General features: G+C 42.5%; 1 gene segment (V, D, J or C); it reads left to right on the top strand.

Annotated features, from left to right (window-relative positions):
- The first annotated feature begins 14,138 nt into the window (after window positions 1-14,138).
- On the top strand, window positions 14,139-15,839 carry LOC308684654 (immunoglobulin lambda constant 7-like). The segment is given in 2 exons: window positions 14,139-14,229; window positions 15,523-15,839.
- Window positions 15,840-21,596: the final 5,757 nt, after the last annotated feature.

Raw genomic sequence — 21,596 nt, forward strand, 5'->3', positions numbered from 1 at the left:
CTAGAGTTACAAAATCATGACTTTATTTAGTATTTTTATTGTGACTCCTGAGACACTGAGGATGTGCAGATGAACGTCCATCTCTGTGTCCATATTCAGTCATGTGACCATCATCACTGCTACACTTCCACTAGATGAACCGCCATGGGATGAATATTGTATCAAAATGATTAACACGTGCAAGCACACTTATCAATGAACTTGATACATGTTGCAGAAATGTTTTATCCATGCCTTTCAACTTGTGTGTGCAAAATTCAAAATTGAATGAATGTGAAGCAATTTGTACAAATAGAGACATTTTTGTGAATACAAATGTTTTCCTTTGTATTAGTGTATCATAATTTCTGCATGCAACACAGAAGATGTGCATGTGTGGATCAGGTGACACTCGTGCATTTATTGACGTCTTCTCTGAGTCAATCTCATTTGATTCATTTGGATTTTGAGACTTTCTTTTCACGGTTTTTAAGCATTTCACAACCCACACACAAACAACTACAAATGAATAGGCCTGGTGCTAATTATTAATGTGTGCACAACTACCCATCTATTTGACAAATTCACAAATGTGCGTCACTACATTCAAACTAATACAATACAACTTGTGTGTGCAAAATCCAAAATCACATGAATGTGCAGCATTTTGTACAAATAGAGACATAGTTGTTAATACAAAACCTCGATTTTGTATTAATGTTGGCCAGAATTTGTGCATGCAACAAGTAAGATGTGCCTTTGTGGATGTGGTGACGCGTGCATTCATTGACTCGTTTCTGAGTCGATCCTATTTGATTCATTTGGATTTTGAGACTTTCATTTCACGGGTTTCGCGTTGCACGATCCACACACAGATGTCTGAGAAAACCTGCTACCACTAGATGGCAGTATTCTGCTAAAACAGACAACGGCAGCGTAATCAAGCGTTCTTCCCCATTTAAGACGCTTAATGAGAGTGATACTGAAGCACCAAATTTAGTACACAATATAGGCCTACCTTATTAATAAAGCATACTTTATAGAGGCAAACAGATTACATCAGATTATGAACAACACCCATAGAAAACCATTATAAAACGCTTAACGTGCGTTAAGGTGTATTGGCTACTTTGGCTACTGAGTTTAAATATCACCGTCTTACTCCATTGACCTTAAGCTTTTTCTTTATAATATGCTCTATGGGAGGAAATCTATATAGCCTACAGACAAGAGCCTTAGATTCTCTTAGATTCATAACCAGTCCAGATACTTTTAGAACAGACCTTGAATATGAAAACATGCTTAACTGTGTAGAACATGCAAAATACCTTTTATATTTTCATTGTTGACTTTGGCTATAATAATCTTGGTCTTAGAGGCAGTGCCGCTCTGTACCCTTATGAAGTGCTTATGACATGTGCTGGCCCGCGTTGCTGGCCGCCTGTTCTCGCATGTTATTTTCCCCGGGTTTCCCTGGGACTCATGCATTGATGCTCGGCGCGCACGGCGTTGACAAGGGGTTCCCGTAGCGTAAGCAACTTACGCAATACGAGAGAACCTCTCGTAAGAGAACGTACTCGGTTACCTAATGTAACCTCGGTTCTCTCTAGTAGAGGGAACGAGTATTGCGTAACCTGCCGTGACACGCCACGAGCTTATTCGCTTCAGTCTATGAAAACCAGAATAGGCCTATTTCACAAAAATGGCCGCCGAGACCGGAAGTAGGGTAAACTCTTTTCCGGTGAGAGCGCTAGCAGTAGCAGTCGGAGAACAATGGCGGAGACAAAAAGCAGTCAGACTTGTTGCGCACCTTTTTGTTTCAATTCAAAAAAGAAACAACCTTATTTATCGTTCCACAGTTTTCCTTGCGACGATATGTTGAAGAGGCGTTGGATTTGGGCTATACGAAGAGAGGAGGGGCCGACGTTTATAGTCAGGAAAGGCAGCACTTTTTTGTGTTCTAAGCACTTCACGGAGGATGAAGTCCGTGTTAGAGAGTCCGGTCGTAATTATCTTACACCTGCAGGCCGTGCCTTCCCGGTTTACATGGAACAACTGGGGAGAGGTTCAATTACGCCAGACACGGACGGCAAAAAGAGGTGTCTGTTGTGTACAGGAGGAAGCAGAAATGGAGAGTGCTGATGTCGCGCTGCTGGTGCAGGAGCACGATTACGACAGTCGCCCTCCCGCGGGTGAGTGTAACATGTTGTTATCCAAAAATTATTTTAGCATATAGTAGCAGTTTTGCTAACAGTGGAGCATGTTAGTAAGATGAATGTGTTTTATGTAATTATTTGCAGGGTCTGCTGCGGAGTCCAACCCAATACCGCGATTTAAAATATAGCTATTAACTTACTGGTAATTTGATGCTGCCTTTACGTTCTATCGGAAACGTCCTTACTAACTTCCCTCTTCTGAAGTCGTGACTTTGAGCTTATCGTGTTCAAATTTAAACTCTTCGTGTGTTTATTTAAGGAGTCATGCAAAATGTGCAGAATTGGGGAACACCCCACCAGGAACACTTGTGCACATTGACAGGGGACATACATGAGCCAAGATAATTCTAGTTATTAATAAATGTGCAACAATGGAGACAATATGAACAATTGATTAAACTGAACTAAAAAATAAATAAAAAATGGTATGTGAGGCTGTTGGGGTGAATAAAGAATAGTGATGTTCTATAACTGCATAAACATGTAATAGCAATTTACCAAATTAATATGATTTTTTTTTTCCTCTATTGATAAAGTGTCATGTTTAACACCAAAAAAAAAAAATGTTTTCTTTTGTTCTTTTTAATTAGGTGCTCTTGATGAGGCACTAGAAAAAATAAAGGAGCTGGAAGAACTTGTGTCAAGGCTTACCATCTCCCGACCTTTGCTGGATAGATGGCGTGTATCTGATGAAGACTTCAGGTATTTCACAAGGTTCTCATCCAAAAACATGTTTATGGTTTTCTGGAGATCTATTGAGCCCTCTGCATCCAAGATCGTGTACTGGTCCAAAGCCAAGAGGATTGAAATTTCCACTGCAGAGAAAGAGGTCGTGAAGCCAAGCCCCCAGCGTAAGATGCAACTCATTGATGAGTTCTTCATGTTTTGCTTGCGGGTCGCTGTTGGCCTTAGAGAGAGAGTATTAGCTGAGCTATTTGGAGTGAGCACTTCTACCGTGAGTCGCATTATCATCACATGGGCAAACTACTTGTACCTTGTGTTGGGATCCATTCAAATATGGATGACCCGTGAACAGGTGAATCGAACAATGCCTGTGAAATTTCAGCAGTACTGCCCAAATGTGAGGGTCATTATTGACTGCACAGAGTTCAGATGTGAGAGCCCAGAGGCAATTACCCTTCACTCTGAAACATTCTCAACCTACAAGAGCCATACCACCTTCAAAGCTTTGATCGGCGTTGCACCCTGTGGTGCAATCACATTTGCATCAAAGTTGTTCACTGGCTCTATCTCTGATAAGGAGTTGACAAGGCAGTCAGGAATCTTGGACTTGCTGGAGCCAGGTGATGAGGTTATGGCAGACAAGGGCTTTCTCATTGGAAAGCTATTGGAGGTTGTTGGGGCAAAACTAATCATTCCCCCTTTCAAGCACAGAGACCAGTTCAGCAGAGAGGAAACAGAGAGAACCCAGGCCATAGCCAGACTCCGCATCCTTGTGGAACGCGTAATAAGGCGGGTAAAAGAGTACCACATTTGGGATTGCCCAATTCCCCTCACCTTGGCAGGCACAGTGAATCAGATGTGGTCCTGCTGTTGCATGATGGCAAATTACCAGGGTCCTTTAGATTTTGAAGGTGAGGTAAAATACTGGAAAGAGTGAACATGCCAGCCAGGAACATCATCCAAATTTGGTGATGCTGACACATCGGTGATGTGGACACTCTTACACTCACTCACTCACACACACTCTCACACACACACACACACACACACACACACACACACACACACACACACACACACACACACACACACACACACACACACACACAGTTACTTTTTTATTTGCTCATTTGTAATGCTGTTCAGTTCAATGCATTTTGATGTTCATGTGTCATGTTTTTGTTCTCAATATATAGTATAACTGTACATATCTGTTGTAAAACCATGTAAAATTATCCATGTTATCCCCATAAATGAAATTTAGAAATTTGAGTCTTTTATAAAGTAAATTTTACATAAACTGTTTTTGTATAAAAACCTATTTAAAAAACATTTTTAATTATTTATATATAATATATATCATAGATCCTCCAAAAACTGCACAAATATGGAGTAAAACCATTAATAAACGGAGTAAAATTACTTTTTGTAAAAACAAAAAAAACAAAAAAAAATATTATTCTGTTATAAAAATACATGTTGTTGCCTGGGGACTCTGGAGACCCCAAAGATCACTAGTGTCACCCCAAATGAAAAATGTCAGAGTGTTAAGTTCACATGGCTTCAGACTTTGAGGTTAGCAGCACCAGAGCCACTGAGTTCTACATAAAGTATTTGGCAGCAGTTTGGGGCTGACGATAAAGTACTTAGCTTAATTTGTGGTGTAGATAAAATTAACTTAAATCATTTTGAATGATAATAATTAAATATTAATTTAAATTTGTGTGTATGGTTGTGTGTATGGTCGTGTTGAGGTGAGATTGTGGTATGTATGGTGTAGGTGTTATGCCACTGAGCTACCAGGAAAGTACAGCAGCAGCCTCAGCAGCAGGAAGGACCGGAGGAGTGACACAAACAGCGAGAGCAGCAGCGGCAGTAAGACATAAAAGACAGCAAGGTAAAGTGAGTAGTAATAAGAATGAATGCAGAGTGAATGTCCTTTCCAAGGATCGCCACCTTGACGTGGTGGAAAGGCTTGTGTGTTCCTGATCCCAAGAGTAAGTCATTCTGGTGCTTTTTCCACGGGTTTGGCATGCTCAAGGGTGAGGTTCCAGACTAAGTGCGATCCAAATGGGCAATAACTGACTGAAGGTATATTTTAAATATAATTACTTGATTTTGTCTGTCTTGGTCATTTTATAATAAAATATTGTGTGGCTGTCACATGCAAAACAATCCATTATCAATTTCTGTCAGGCTTGGGAAACATTTTTAAAATAAAATTTATCATTAAGCTTAGAAACATACAACATGCATAACTGTGAATAATATAAACGTCTTTGGTTGGTCACTTTCTTGACTATTTTCGCCCTAGCAAAACATGGATGTATGTACCAAAGTAGAATTCATCAGCTTTAGCCTTGATTTCTTGGATCAGCTCATCATCCCTCCATACTCTCTCCACGGTGAAGTCACTCCTTGTATCAGTCACCAGATCACACCAAGCTAAGCCAGTGACCATCAGCTGACCCTGGATTTGCCAGTGGTAGGTGTTTTTTTTTTTTAGTTTTGCTTGACCCCCAATAATATTGGTGTGTGATGCCTCTCCAATGTCGTTCACATCAGGGCACTTAACCTCTACTAGGCCATAGGGAGGTTCTTCGTTTGGGTCCACCACTTTGCCATCTGGACTGGCACCGAGGTGTGGAGCATCGGGGTGGATGATGAGGCCGCATGGAAGAACGTTAACTTCAAACGTCTCAGCATAGCGGCGAAGAACCTCTGGCTCAAGCTCCATTCCTCTACGCATTGCTTTGGTCTGGGGGGCACCTTTAATGATCCGGCCAGCAAGTGTCTTTGCTGTGGACTCTGATCTGACATGAGCAGCTTCATGGAACTTGCTTGCTGTAAGACGGAGGCGACGCATGCTAAACCAGAGTGGGCTTTTGGATTGACCCCTTGTTCCCTCCTCAACGATGCCTGATATCTCAGGGGTCACCTCCAGACTCTGCATATGCAGGAGTTCAGCCCAGCTACCAGGGAAAAAATGAAATTGTGGAAGTGTGTATTGTCGGACAGGTAATGGGGGGAATTGTGGAGCATATGGATGCATAAACACATCCTTTGGTGTCACAGCTGGACACTGATAAGACAGCAGTGAACCTTTTGGGACCTCTCCAAATTTAGAGGACACCATGCTTACAGCAGACATTCCATCAATAATTTTGGCTATAAGTGGTTGTGGTCGAAAGGAGATGAGGGATGCTGCTCCAGCAATCATGTCTTTGTCAGGCAAAGGTCCTTAAACAAAAATGTTCATGCTTCAGTGTGTTAATTCTTATCTAATGTGAAGATGTATTTATTAGTATTTGGAGATTACCTCCATATGCTCTGTACAGAGTAGACTGCACACAGCTCCTACCAGAGGCTTTTGGCTTGCGCACTACAAGCTCATCCACTGGTTCAGGAGTGATGCCCTGACAAAACATGTATATATTGCACTTGATTGTAATCTGATTTGCATATCATGCACTTTACATACATTTTTATTTATTATTAGCTGTTGTCAAAATTAAAACTGTTTAGTTTTTTTTTTTTTTTTTTTTTGTTACCTGGGAGCGTGGCCTATGCCAGGTCTGCTGTTTGCTTGTGCAAGCAAGGGCAGCTGGAACATTTTTGGTTCCTAATGTACTGTAATGTGCTGTCTGGTAAAGTAGTGCTACCAGGTGGTTGCACAAACTTCTTCCAGCAGCACAAGTACAAGTATAAGCTGCCATTTGAGGTGGATAGTTGGGTTCAAGCGTGATCTGAAGAAAGTGATAGAAAGACTCATATATTTCACATCTTCATTTAACCTTTGTGTGTTGTTCATTTAGGGTGTACATTGTTTTTTGGGGGGGTCTCTAGAGACACTAAAATATGTTTTTGCAACATGATTTTTTTTTTAAACGTAATATCACTTACTGCATTAATGTTTTTAGTCTAAAATCTGTTTATTGTTATTTATTTGCCTTAATTTCATTATTTTCATGTTTAGATAAAACAGCTAAGTTAAATTAAATTCACTGGAAAGATGTACAATTCTTAGTTTCATTCATGGTGGTAACATGAAAATGAGCCATAATCTAGTGTAATTCATTATGAATTCTGCACTCTCCTGGACTAAATAACATTTATTTATTTATTTATTTATTTTTTATTTTTTAAAAAGCTACTAGAAATCACACATACAATCAGACATCATTTCAATTTATTTATTGATTTTGTGGGTAAAGATATAGTAAGTGAGATTAGTCATCAAGTGTAATGCAATTTTAATGAATCGTACTGAGACAAGTAATACATTAGAATTTATCTGGTTATCAGAAAATATACCATTCATCATTAGCTAAATCCAGTATGTATTTACCTCAAGCTGATGTGGTTCCTCACGCTTTCTTAATGACCTATAACATCTGGCCCTAATTACCACTGTCCCTGCAATAATATTTGAGACTGAAGTGTCCAAATACACATACACACATGGTTAAAACTGATTTTATTTTATTACACCGCTTTGAAATGATTAATTAAATCAACAAAAGATAAACTGTAAATTGTCTATCTTAAATATAACATACCTTGGTAATCAAAAATAAATTGCTCAAAAAAGAATTTGTATCCTTTGTCCAATTTTGATCTTTTCACATCTCCCTGAAAACTGTCAACAAAACGAACAACATCTGATATATGTACTTTTGGCAAATACGTGAATGACTGAGAGAAAACGCGCTGTTCACAGTCCATTTTAAAAAACGAATGGCTATCGTAGCGGGCTCTTGAGCGGCGGTGGCGCGACCGGAAGTATCGTTACCCTACTTCCGATCACGGCCGCCATTTTGTGAAATAGGCCTATTAGTCCGGCGTCCCTCTCTCATGAAACTTATTGAAAAACATAATAAAGAAAATAGTTAACCGATTAAAGCCAGTTTTTATTAAATGCTGAGGCTCTTACTACTTACATTGTATGAGTCAACTATTTTATTTTTTATTTCATTTTTATATCATTTTTGTATACATGTATATTTCTGGAATTTTGATGGGGGCGGCGCCCCAGCGCCCTCTATTGACAAGCCGCTGCTGCCACAATCGCTTAGACGACGCCATTCTGCTCCAGCATATCAATGCACTATGATGACAGACAGCTTGCTCACGAGCGAGGGTGGGTCTGTGTTTGAAACGCTGCTGTCAATCACCCATCATGGGAGGGGCGTCGATTGTGTGACGTCACACAATCGAACGGCTTGATTTGAGACAGGGTAAAAACGACTGGATGGATTTTTATCATTTTATGATGGTTGTGTACAGGCACTGCCAACACACATTTCAGTACAATCAACTTGTAAAAGTGCATGTACCATTATAGGACCCCTTTAAAATAAATTACAGAAGAGCAGTAATTTATCAATTTGCAACAAGAATATTTCATATTCATTAGGCCTTTATTTTGAAATAGAAACATGAAAAATCATGAAAGATTGGTAGAAACCTCAGTTTGTTTTCATGCCAAGAGTTCAAAAGATAACACTAATTAAATGTTATGAGAAAAAAAGATCTGAAAATGTTTAGAATATAAAGAAAAATATTATGGATTCTCGATTTGTGATGCGGCAGCGAGCTATAACGCACATATGTGCTCTTTTTATGTTTATTAGAGGTTGAAATCTAATCAAATACTGCCAAAACACCCATACTACTTCTGAATAGGATGTATACTTCATAAGTTGTATGAAAATGGAGACGCCCTTATGGTCAGTAAGGAAGCTGGCTGTCCATCTAGTGAAGAAGTTTGGTACTGCGCCCAAATAAAATCTTACTGAAAGCTAATTTTTTGAGATATCAACCTAAAATTTGGAACACAACTTGTTTAGATTTTTGGCTTTAATTTTCTAGCAGTTTTAGAGTAAAATATATTTTATAATATATATATTTTATATAAAATATAAATAATTATATTTTTACATTCTATATTTTCATAAACTCAAACTTATATAACTTTTTTTCTGTTTCACTTTCATAATTTATTTCACTTCTACAATAATCTGTCTTCTTAAAAACAAGACCAACCATATGTCTATATTCCAAAGCATTCTTGAATTACAACCATTTAAAGGGGTGATGAACTGAGAAATCAAAGTTTCCTTGAGCTTTTGACATATAAGAGATCATCATACTATAATAATATCCTGTAAGTTTCAGAACTGAAAACTACCTTGTTAGTCCAATAAAAGCTTTTATAGACATCAGGCTCAGCAAACGACTCGTTTTTCAAAGTGGGGAACTATGACGTCAAAGAGGATAAAACACCGCCTCCACAAAAGAAGATCAACGCCTACTTCAACACGGCCTGTTTAGCCCCGCCCACCGATTCGCCCAAACATGCTAAATAACATAGGACGACATGATGATTGCTTACCGGATCGAGCTACTTCCAAGCAATAAACATGCTGTTTACTAAATATTGTGCAGCGCCAGTTTGTGGAAGAAGACAGTCATAAGCTTCCTTCGGATTCCAGCATGGTTAAACTTTATTAAATCAGTCAATCACAATTTCCCGACACGGATCTGCCAGCAACATGTAAGTAACCATGTGTATTCTAATGCCTGATCTGCGATCAGTGATTTCGGTGTAATTATTCAAGTTCAGATATTTCTCTTAAAATCGTTCAATACTGTTTATGCATCAGTGACTAAACGATCAACTTCACATAATTTCTCGTAGTATTATGAAAATAATCTTTTTTTAAACTGTTATTAAATTATATAGCCTAGCCTACAGAAAGCGATCAAAGAACGATCCCTTTCGCCCAAGCTGTCAATCAAACAGCACAGCGCGAGCCGCGAGAGCTTATCTGGACACTTACCAAACTCGTGATGACATAATGACACTGTTACACTACACAACGAAGCTCTTACTGTGTATTCACATCGTGTTTGCATTGTGATTTGGTGTAAGCATTTGTGAGAGTGCAAAAATTGCGTTGCAATGATAAGATCTTTATTCACGCGATCAACAGACTGTCTGTCATCTGCTCAGTGCTCATCATGCTGCAACCTTTCATGTGATGGAATAGATTTAAATATAATGCTAAACGATACTTTTCACGATTTGTTAATCTCAATAGCTGTAATAGTAAAAACGTAGTAAAAGTTTTCGAGAGAGTTCCTGTAATACTAGCTATTTCATTGCAAGCATGTCAGCCAATCACAGCAGTGGGCGTTTACACTGCAGTCTCACAGCAGACACGCCCCTTAAAACGGAGCGTTCAAATCTGAGGCAGAAATCAGGCTTGGAAAAATGGCTTTTATTTATAAATTATGACAATTTCATACTAATTTCATACAAAATCATACTAACATTATAAGGGCACCCCAGGGAACATTATAAAATAATAAAACAATCCAGTTCATGACCCCTTTAAGTTTGTTTTTTGATTGCTAGTACTATGTCCTCACAATGAGGACATCATATGGTAAATCATAGTGTCATGGTGAATCAAGACGACAGAAGCAGAATGCAAGTAACTCAGGTTTATTGAAGATATAACAAGTGAAAGTCCGATGAGGTGACAGGTGAAAGTCCGATGATGAGAGAGATGCTGGTGACACAGGGACTGGATGGTCAGCGAGGTCCGTGGTGAAGTGCCGTAACCGTGAAACCCAAGTGAAGACGATATCCAAAGAACAGAGAACAGGAACTGGAACAGGAAACAGGAACGCCGACAATACTGGGATCACAAACGGGAGACATCAACCAACGATCTGACAATGAGAGGAGAATGCGGTGAGGTTTTATAGGAGACTGAATGAGCTGCAGCTGGGGTGATGAATGGGATCAGCTGGATCGCTGATCCTCCGGAATGAGTGCCACGCCCACTCACACACACACACACACACACACAGAACAACAGTTACACGAGACACGAAGGAAACAATGAATTTATGAACCGTGACAGTACCCCCTCCCCTAAGAACGCCTCCTGGCGTCCCTAGGCTCCCTTACCTGTCGATTGTAATCATCAATAAGGGAGTGATCCAGAATGTCTCTGGCAGGTACCCAACTTCTCGCCTCCGGACCGTAACCTTCCCAGTCCACCAAGTACTGGAATCCGCGTCCCCTCCGCCTCTTGTCCAGAATACGATCTACCGAATAGGTTGGTTCCCCGTCTACGAGACGCGGCGGTGGGGGAACCGGGGCTGGCGGATTAATACGGGAAAAAAACACGGGTTTAATTTTGGATACATGAAACACGGGGTGAATCCTCCTGTACACTGGAGGGAGGTTGAGGCGGACTGCCACCGGACTAATGATCTTGGTGACAGTAAACGGGCCGATAAATTTAGGAGCAAGTTTATTAGAAACGGAGCGGAGCGGAATATTTTTAGTAGAAAGCCACACTTTTTGACCAACGACGTATACGGGAGGCCTAGACCGGTGGCGATCGGCTTTGGCCTTGGTGCGCGCTCCCGCCTGGAGTAGAGTCTCACGGGCTCTAGTCCAGGTGCGACGACACCTCTGGACAAATGCGTGGGCAGAGGGAACCGCGACTTCGGATTCCAGACTAGGAAATATAGGTGGCTGGTAACCTACACTACACTCAAACGGAGATAGGCCCGTAGACGACACTGGTAACGTATTGTGTGCGTACTCCACCATAGACAATTGCTGACTCCACGAGGAAGGATTCTTGGAAACCAAACATCGCAACGTTCTCTCCAAATCTTGGTTGGCTCTCTCAGTTTGTCCATTGCTCTGGGGATGAAACCCTGAGGACAGACTTACAGTCGCCCCTAACAATCTACAAAATTCTCGCCAAAATTTGGACACAAATTGGGGTCCCCTGTCGGAAACCACGTCTGTCGGGAGGCCATGTAAGCGAAAGACGTGATTAACGACGACCAACGCTGTCTCCTTGGCTGTAGGTAATTTGGGCAAGGGGATGAAATGGGTCGCCTTCGAGAACCGGTCCACCACGGTCAAAACTACCGTGTTACCCCGAGAGGGTGGGAGGGCGGTGATAAAATCTAGCGAAATATGGGACCAGGGTCTCGAAGGGACAGGCAGCGGTTGGAGTAACCCATCTGGGGAGCGATTGGAAGTCTTACCAGTGGCGCAAACTGAGCAAGCCAAAACAAAACTGTGAACATCACGAGCCATGAGAGGCCACCAGAATCGTTGCTTGATCACAAACTTGGTTCGATTAACTCCTGGAAGACAAGTCACATTGGAACAATGCCCCCACTGAATAACGTCGGACCGTAATCCCTCCGGTACAAATAAGCGGTTCGGTGGGCAACCGACCGGGGGCGTTACCCCTTCTAAGGCTCTTTTGACCTTCGATTCGACCTCCCATACGAGTGTGGAGACAAATAGATTCTCGGGTAAAATGCACTCGGGAGTAGACGGGCGTTCGGAACGATCAAAAATACGCGATAAAGAATTGGGTTCGATGTTTTTGGAACCCGGGCGGTACGAGAGTGTAAAGTCAAAACGTCCGAAAAAAAGTGCCCACCGAGCCTGCCTGGAGTTCAATCTTTTGGCAGTTCTAATGTATTCCAAATTCTTATGGTCTGTCCAGACGATAAAAGGTACCCCCGACCCTTCCAACCAGTGACGCCATTCTTCCAATGCTAACTTGACCGCCAACAATTCTCTGTTACCAATGTCATAATTGCATTCGGCAGGAGACAAACGATGGGACAAAAACGCGCACGGATGCATTCTATCGTCTGAGGGAGAACGCTGAGAGATCACTGCACCTACCCCCACCTCTGACGCATCAACCTCCACCACGAACTGACGTGATGGATCAGGGGTAATCAAGATGGGAGCCGAAACAAAGCGACTCTTGAGTTTGGCAAACGCAGCCTTAGCTGCGTCTGACCACCTGAACGTAGTTCTGGGGGAGGTCAAGGGAGTCAGAGGCGAGGCTAGTTGGCTGAAATTGCGAATGAACCGCCGGTAGAAATTGGCGAACCCCAGAAACCGCTGAAGGGCCTTACGGGAATCTGGAGTTGGCCATTCCACCACAGCCTTAACCTTCTCCGGATCCATCCGAATTCCCTCAGCCGACACAATGTACCCTAGAAAAGAAACAGACTGTGCATGAAAATCGCATTTCTCCGCCTTGACAAAAAGCCCATTCTCTAACAACCTCTGGAGCACTCGTCGGACGTGCTGCACGAGATCCTTTTCCTATTTAGCACCAAAACTTTGGAACAGTCTTCCTACCATTGTCCGGGAAGCAGACACACTCTGTCAGTTCAAAGCTAGACTAAAAACACATCTCTTTGACCTAGCTTTCACATAATACATTATAGACTTCTATAATTTAATGTTAGGCTTCATAGATTAGGTCAGCCGGAACCGGGAACACTTCCCATAACTCCTGATGTACTCGTTACATCATGAGAAGAATGGCATCTACGCTAATTTTAGTGTCTGTGTTTATCCCGAGGTTTTCCTGCAGCCTGCCGGATCCAGGCCGTATCCAGATCTGACGAAGGACCTTCGCCTGGACCGATGACAACGCAGTGCTGAAGTGCCAACTAGTCTCTCCCTATGGAGGATCCCTCTACCACTATACAGATAAGGCGTTGTCGGGAAAATTTGTTTCGCGTTCCTACCCCAAAGCAACAAAATAAAATAAAATTCTTTATCAAAATTTATAAGGAAAGACAAGTACTTTGTTTAGGCTTGGCTTGTAGGGAATTCCAAACCTGTGTATTTTCAAATGCACATAACTATAGAACCAGTTCTAAATGCGCATGTGAACGCCATCAGCGTTTCTCACAGGTTCGCGTTTAAAGTCTGTGTAGAGAGAATGGTGTCATCTTAGCGGCCCCTAATTTAATAACAAATGATCGTTGCGACGGAAGCAAATCAATCAAAACTAACTTTAGATGGAAAATAACTTAACTCTGCTATAAAGCCAAAACAATCTCTGATACCTTAAATTATACGCTTATCTCTGTGAAGCTGCTTTGAAACAATCTACGTTGTTAAAAGCGCTATATAAATGAAGATGACTTGACTTGACTTGACTTGACTTGACTAAATAAATCAGTTTTACTATATTTAGAGTAATAAAGTTGAATCAATGTTGACATGTTGCTCTCTGGGAAATATTTTCATGATGTCTATTTTTTCCCACATTTTCCACATGCATGAAGTTCATCAGGACTCATAATCAGGTCATTATATATTAAACAATGTGCATCTGAAATGTTCAGAATTATTGATTCATTTATTTGAAGCTGCAGGTTTTTCTGTGAATCATGATGATTGATCTGCATATGAAGAACAGAAGCATCATTATGAGAAACTCCACAACATCATCCATGATCAAAGAGGTCAAAGGTCACCTCAGAGGTCACAGCTCATCAAATATATTTCTTTAAACAGTGTTATATCAGAAAGCATTTAGTCAAATCTGAATGAGTGAGTGTTGAGAAGAGCTGAGGATCTTCTAATATCAGTGTGTTGAAGTGTTGTTTCTCTCTCTCTGCTGGAGTGTGTGTTCACTCGAGTGGAATAGAGGTTTTTGTACGAGCGTTTCATTAGATTGTATCACTGTGGTACACATTCGGTGGAGGAACTAAACTGGTGATCAAATGTAAGTCTATTTAATTATATATTAAATACAAATATAATTTTGATTTCAGAAAGTGTTTTACAGTTGAAACAAGAACAACAATTATTAATAATAATGATTATTAGATATTGTGGTGATACTTTACTTAAAGTCTTTATGTATAATGCATTATAAAGGTATCACAAATGTAGATCATAATGCCTTTTATATTTTAGTAAATAACCATAACCAAAGTTTATTGTAACCAAAGTTAAAATGTATTATAATATTTACAAATTCCTTGTTACATCTGAAATTGGTTGTTTGTCATGAGTTTTAATGTATTATAATTTCTAAAGGTGTAACAATGAATAGATAATATTACAATGTATTCCTTAGATCACACATGCATATACTTTTATAATGCAATATGTATAAAGGCTTTTAATAAAGTGTTACTGATATTTTTGTAGAATTATTTAATCTAAAACAATGATATTATTATAAGAATAGCATTATTCCTTTCAACAACAAAAAATAATAAAACTCTAAACATATTTCCACACTGTCTCACTATGAGTTTAATCACTTTATTACAGGTTTGTTTTTCCTTCATTTATTTCTACACTAAGTTCATATTTAGTTAATCTTTTATTGTAGAAATCATACATGGAAAAAGAGATTTGACATCAGAATGTAAATGTTGCTGCTTTCTGTAGTTCAGTCAATGATACTGAATCTCTTTTGCTCATGTTGTGCTTATAATTCAGTGTTTTGTTCATTCTGTATGATTCAATTGTGTTTTAACTCTGTTTGAAATTGAGTTACATTTTCAGTTCAGGTGAATATCTCAAAATGTAAGATATTTATGTTCAGAGTGAATAATTGCTGGAATTAAAGCAGTCAGATCGGCCTGATAATAGATAATATGTGTTATAACTGCTGTTACACTTATTGATGAGATCATACATGCATTTTAATGTATATATCAGTGCATAATTAATGCATTAAAAATACTAATGCAATATGTATAAAAACTTTAAACAAAGTGTGTTGTGTGTGTGTGAATGTGTTGTGTTTGTCTCCTGCAGCTGGTCCCACAGTGAAGCCCTCAGTGTCTCTGCTGCCGCCCTCTTCTCTGCAGATCTCTGGAGACTCAGCCGCACTGCTCTGCCTGCTCAGCTCTTACTCTCCACAGGGGGCGCTGGTGAGCTGGACACTGGACGGGTCAGAGGTCACCGAGGGGGTTCTGACCAGCGCAGAGAGCCAGCAGGACGGCCGCTACAGCCGCAGTAGCGTCCTGACCCTCAGCAAAGCACGCTGGGAAGAGGGAGAGCTGTACGTCTGCAGAGTAACACATGATGGAGCTCCTCATGAGGTCTCGTTCCACAAGAGCTCTGAGTGCTGATGTTTCTCTCCTGAAGATGAGCCGTATCTGAGTGTCCTGTGTCAGGCAGGATTCACATGAGTCTAGTGCTGCAGCTGGAGTGATTTACAACTCAATACTGAAAGAGAGTGTGAGTGTGTGTGTGTGTGTGTGTGTGTGTGTGTGTGTGTGATCTTTCAATCTGCTGTGTTTGCTGCAACATTCAATAAAGCTTCTCAACAAGTTCACTTTGTGTCTGACAACATCATTCAACTAACAGATGAAGATGCAGGTGCTTTTCAGAAGGTTGATGTAGCAGTAAATGTCAAATAAAGCTCTTGGGGTTTGAACATGGTCTCTGGAGACAGAGCTGCTCTATTCTGAGAGGATCACAATCACTCCACCCTGACAATGCAAATGGGCTTTTCAGTCTCACTCTTTGATTGGTTACATGATCTGGACTGGAACACTTTCACTTCTGCTTTAGTGAAGCAGCGCAGACAAACTGATCATTACATTTATAGGGGATTAAAAACTTTATTATATAAAAATATCCTAAAAAAGATCAAGATCAAGAATCAGTTGTTCTGACACTAATTGTTACATAATCATTACATTTATGGTGTAAATATATATGAATATGTTATGAAAATCAAAATTAATACATAATTAATTTATAAAAGGTCCTGTGTCTCAAATGGAAAGCATCACGTCCAGACAGCAGAAGTGACTGAATGCAGTCTGTTCAGTTTGATTGACAGAAATCATATATTACAACTAAAACATGATGATCATATTAAAACACTGACTCATTCTCTTTATAAACAGATTTTTGTACAACTTTTTATCACTGTGTGAACACATATTTACTGTTGATGTAGTGTAAACTCTGACAGTAATAATCTCCTGTATCTTCAGTCTGGACTCCACTGATGGTGGGAAATACAATCATAAATCATTATTCAAACCTGAACTAAACGCTGCCAGAGTCAAGAGGAAGATGATGCTGAAAGTCATGTTTGTTGGTTGATAAAGAAGAGCTCTTGATCATGTCATGTTCAGTTCATAGAGCTATAAACACATGCAGAGTGAAGCATGTGCTGATCATATAAAACATCTCGGTTACGAGTGTAACCTTAGTTCCCCGAGAAGGGAACGAGACGATGCGTTGATGATGCTTTGGGAACACCTCCTGCGTGATTGCGTCTGAAGCATCTATGTCAACTAGTCCAATGGCGGGCGTGAGCGTCACAGGCAGGTGACGTCATGACCAGGAAAGAATAAAAGCACATCCAGTGCAACCGGCACTAGCTTCGAAACTAGCTTTTATCCCTTCCTGGTCATGATGTCACCTGCCTGTGACGCTCACGCCTGCCATTGGACTAGTTGACATAGATGCTTCAGACGCAATCATGCAGGAGGCGTTCCCAAAGCGTCATCGACGCATCGTCTCGTTCCCTTCTCGGGGAACTAAGGTTACAGTCGTAACCGAGACGTTCCCCATCGAGGAACTCGCAATGCGTCGATGACGCTTTGGGAATGAGAATACCCAAATCGCCATAATTTCAAGAACCTGAGTGTCAGCCTGAACAGAACTAATACATCAAGCATTAAGAACCTGAGACCCTGGAGTAGCGTCCAGATCTAGGCTATAAAATCTGACAAATGTGAGCGGTGAGGATCAGCCTGCCGCATCACAGACGTCTTGAAAAGAGGCCCCAGATAACAAGGCTTTAGAGGTCGCCATACTCCTAGTAGAATGAGCTCTAACCTCCAAAGGACACGGAAGGTCAGATGACTCATAGGCAAGAGAGATAGCCTCAACTATCCATTTGCTCATAGTCTGCTTAGAAGCAGGAAGACCTAACCTAGGTGATCCGAAACAGACAAATAATTGGTCGGACTTCCTCCAGGAAGAAGTCCGATGAACATAAGTATCCAATGCTCGCACTGGACACAAAAAGTTAAACTTTTCCTGGTCCAAAGATGTAAATGGAAGAGGACAGAAAGCCTGTAGCACAATAGGCCTCGGAATATTGGTCGGTACCTTAGGGACGTATCCCTGCTTAGGGAAGAGAAAAGCTTTGACCATCCCAGGTGCAAATTCAAGGCAGGTGGGAGAAACCGAGAGGGCCTGAAGGTCTCTGACTCTTTAAAAGGAATGAAATAGCAAGAAGAAATATAGTCTTAAATGTGAGAAACTTCTCTGAGACTGAGTCTAGAGGTTCAAATGGAGCCCTAGAAAGGCCTTCTAATACTATTGCAAGGTCCCAGGCCAGCACCCTAGTGCGTGTTGCAGGTCTCAACGTCAACGTGCCACGAAGAAAATGAGTAATGAGTGGGTCTCTACCCAGGGATGTAACCCCCACCGGGGCGTGGAAAGCCGCAATAGGTGGAAGGACATAGACCTGATGAGAAGCGGTCCTGTAAAAACAAGTAATGACCCAACAGAACAGTGGACTGGGTCACACTGCTGCTGGTGACGCCAAGTAAAGACATTCCATTTGAGTAAATAAAGTTTCCTCGTAGCTGGAGCTCTGGAGCTAAGAATGGTCTCCACAACCTCGGATGAGAGACCACTCTCTAAGAGTTGTGCCCCCTCAGGGGCCACACCCACAACTTCCAAATCTCTGGCCGGGGGTGAAATATCTCCTGATCGAAGGTATCTCCTGATCGAGATCTCTAAGGGAGGGCCGTCGAGGAGATGAATCAGGTCCGCAAACCAGAATCGACTCGGCCAGCGTGGTGCTACTAGCAGTAGGCTTACTCCATCCTGGCGGATTCTCTCCAGAACTCCTGGTAGCAGAGCAACAGGGGGAAAAGCGTACAGACGTAGCCTTGGCCATGTCTGCACCATGGGGGGCTGGATGTGTAAGGGAAAACCAAAGTGGACAGTGTGTCGTTTGCGATCCATCTCTGCCTGGCCGTAAAACTCCCAAATGATCTCCACCGCCTCGGGATGGAGTCTCCATTCCCATGGCCTCAGCCCCTGCCTCGACAGGGTGTCTGCTCCTATATTCTGAATCCCTGGTATATATACTGCCCTCAGAGAGCGTAATTTCCCCAGAGACCACAGAAGGATCTGGTGCGCCAGTTTGTATAGTGGACGCGAACGCAGACCCCCCTGACGGTTGATGTAAGAGACCACCGATGTATTGTCTGAACGGACAAGCACATGATGGCCCCTTAGGTCTGGGAGGAAGTTCCTCAACGCACTGAAGACAGCCATCATCTCCAGGCAATTTATATGCCAAGAGAGATGATGACTTTCCCATAGACCCTGAGCTGAGCGGCCTTCCATTACCGCTCCCCAGCCGGTAAGGGAAGCATCTGTCGAGATAGCAACTCGATGGCAAAGAGCTCCCAGTACCGGACCCTGGGACAGGAACCAGTGCTCCCTCCATATAGTCAAGGAGCGGAGACACCGCCGCGTGATCTTGAATGTATGAAGTGGGTTTCCCCTCGGGGAGAACCCTCTGGTCCTGAGCCACCACTGCAAAGGTCTCATGTACAGCAGGCCAAATGGTATCACATTGGACGCCGCTGCCATGAGGCCCAACAGTCTCTCGAACTGTTTCACAGTGTGTGACTGGCCTAACTTTAGCTCTTTCGTGGCTGTGAGGATAGCGGCTACACGAGCGGGCGAAAGAGCGGCTCGCATCGTGACCGAATCCCAGACCACTCCAAGAAAAGCGGTCCTCTGTACTGGAGATAGCACACTCTTCTTGGCATTGAGCCTCAACCCCAATTTCTGCATATGGGCGAGGACGACATCTCGATGCCGAACCGCCAACTGTTCTGATTCCGCTAAAATCAGCCAGTCATCTATATAATTCAGAATGCTTATGCCCTGCAGCCTGAGCGGGGCCAGAGCTGCATCTATGCACTTTGTGAATGTGCAGGGTGATAGAGCTAGACCGAAAGGAAGCACCCGATACTGGTATTCTTTGCCCCCGAAAGAAAACCTTAGGAACTTCCTGTGCTGAGGGAGGATGGAGACATGGAAGTAAGCGTCTTTTAGATCTATCGTGACAAACCAGTCCTCGGACCTGATTTGAGTCACGATCTGTTTGAGTGTCAGCATTTTGAACTTGAATTTCTGAACTGTACGATTCAAACGACGAAGATCTAGTATGGGCCGCAACCCTCCATCCTTTTTTGGAACAATGAAATAACGGCTGTAAAAACCCGATTCTCTGTCGGGTGAGTACACCTGCTCTATAGCCTCCTTCGCTAACAGAGCTTCTACTTCTTGCTCCATTACCAGAGCCTGCTCGGGCTGTACTACTGTGAGTAACACCCCGTTGTAGCATGGTGGACGAGAACCAAATTGGATTCTGTAACCCCTTTCTACTAACTGCAGGACCCATAGAGATATATTCGGCAGATTCTTCCATTCTGCCAGAAATTCTACTAAGGGAATGAGCCTCTCGAGGCTGGCCTCTGGTGTAATTAGAACCCCCCTCAGAGGGTGCGAGCCTGACGCAGCGTCGAGGTGACACTGCGCCAGAGACCCGCTGGAGACCGCTGCGCCCCAAAGCACCAAGAGTGGCGGGGTTGGCAGAACGACCTCTTGAGAGTACCGAGATGGAATGGACCCCGTGTACTGAGGTGTACATCGATTGGGGCTGCTCTCATAGGTCCGACACAAATGGCGTCAGGACCTCTTTTGAGCCGAAGCTTTCTTCGCAAGAACAGTCCTCTGATCGACCTTCTGCTTAGATTGCTTCGGCTGAGACTGTCGCCCCGGCCCCCATGATTTCTGTGGGGGGGTGCGGGACGCGACACTCTCCTTTTGTTGCGCACGATATGAGGATCATGCTGGCTGGGGCTGCTCACTCCCAGCAGCCCCAGGGGGATTAGATCTGTGAGGGAGAAATTTTTTGAATGCCTCCGAATGTTTTTTAGTCTCCTGAAATCTTTCAACCACTTCATTCACTGCTACACCAAACAGACAATCGGGGTTTAACGGAGCATCAAAAAGAAAAGATCTATCTTTGTCTTTGATCTCAGAAAGATTTAACCAAAGATACCTTTCAGTAGCCACCAGCGCCGCCATAGACCGCCCAATTGCTCTGGCGGTCTCTTTGGTAGCTCTGAGTGACAAATCAGTAGCGCGACGAAGTTCTCGAATATCGTCACTATTAACTCCCTCACTCCTATCTAAATCCCCCAGCAGGTCAGCCTGATATGCCTGAAGCAGTGCCATAGTGTGAAGTCACGCTCCAGCCTGACCTGCTGCCGTATAAGCTTTACCCAATAACGTGGAAGTTGTTTTTAATGGTTTAGTGGGCAAAACTGGAGCCTTCATAGATGATGTTGAACCGGGCGACAGATAGCTCGCGAGCGTCTGTTCAGCATTGATCTATAACCATACTTGTTCATACCCTTTGTATATTTAAATATATGTGAACTTGAGGGCTGAACAAACGTGAAGAGTATGGTTTGTTCCACGATCTAGACAGCTCACTGTGCAGATCGGGAAAGAAAGGCAGGCTCCGTGATGGAGGTGAAATATTAGACGGCAGGAAAGGCTCGTCTAATTTACTTTTGGGACGAGCGCCCTGTTTCTCTAGTGGCCATGATATGTGTAACTTTTCAACAGCTCTAGATAACACATCCATCAACTCCTCATGTGCTGGGGAAAGAGATGGCGATTCCTCTTCCCCCCTGTTTGTGTCACCTTCAATAGTGAGCACATCCACTTCCTCGGAGGAAGAGTACTGCAGCATTGGGCTCTCTCTCCGGGCGGAAGAAGCCGCAGGGCGGGCTTCCGACACCGGAGATTGAGCGATGGAT

The sequence above is a fragment of the Scardinius erythrophthalmus genome, assembly GCF_964197995.2.
Source record: "Scardinius erythrophthalmus genome assembly, chromosome: 24".
Classification (NCBI taxonomy): domain Eukaryota; kingdom Metazoa; phylum Chordata; class Actinopteri; order Cypriniformes; family Leuciscidae; genus Scardinius; species Scardinius erythrophthalmus.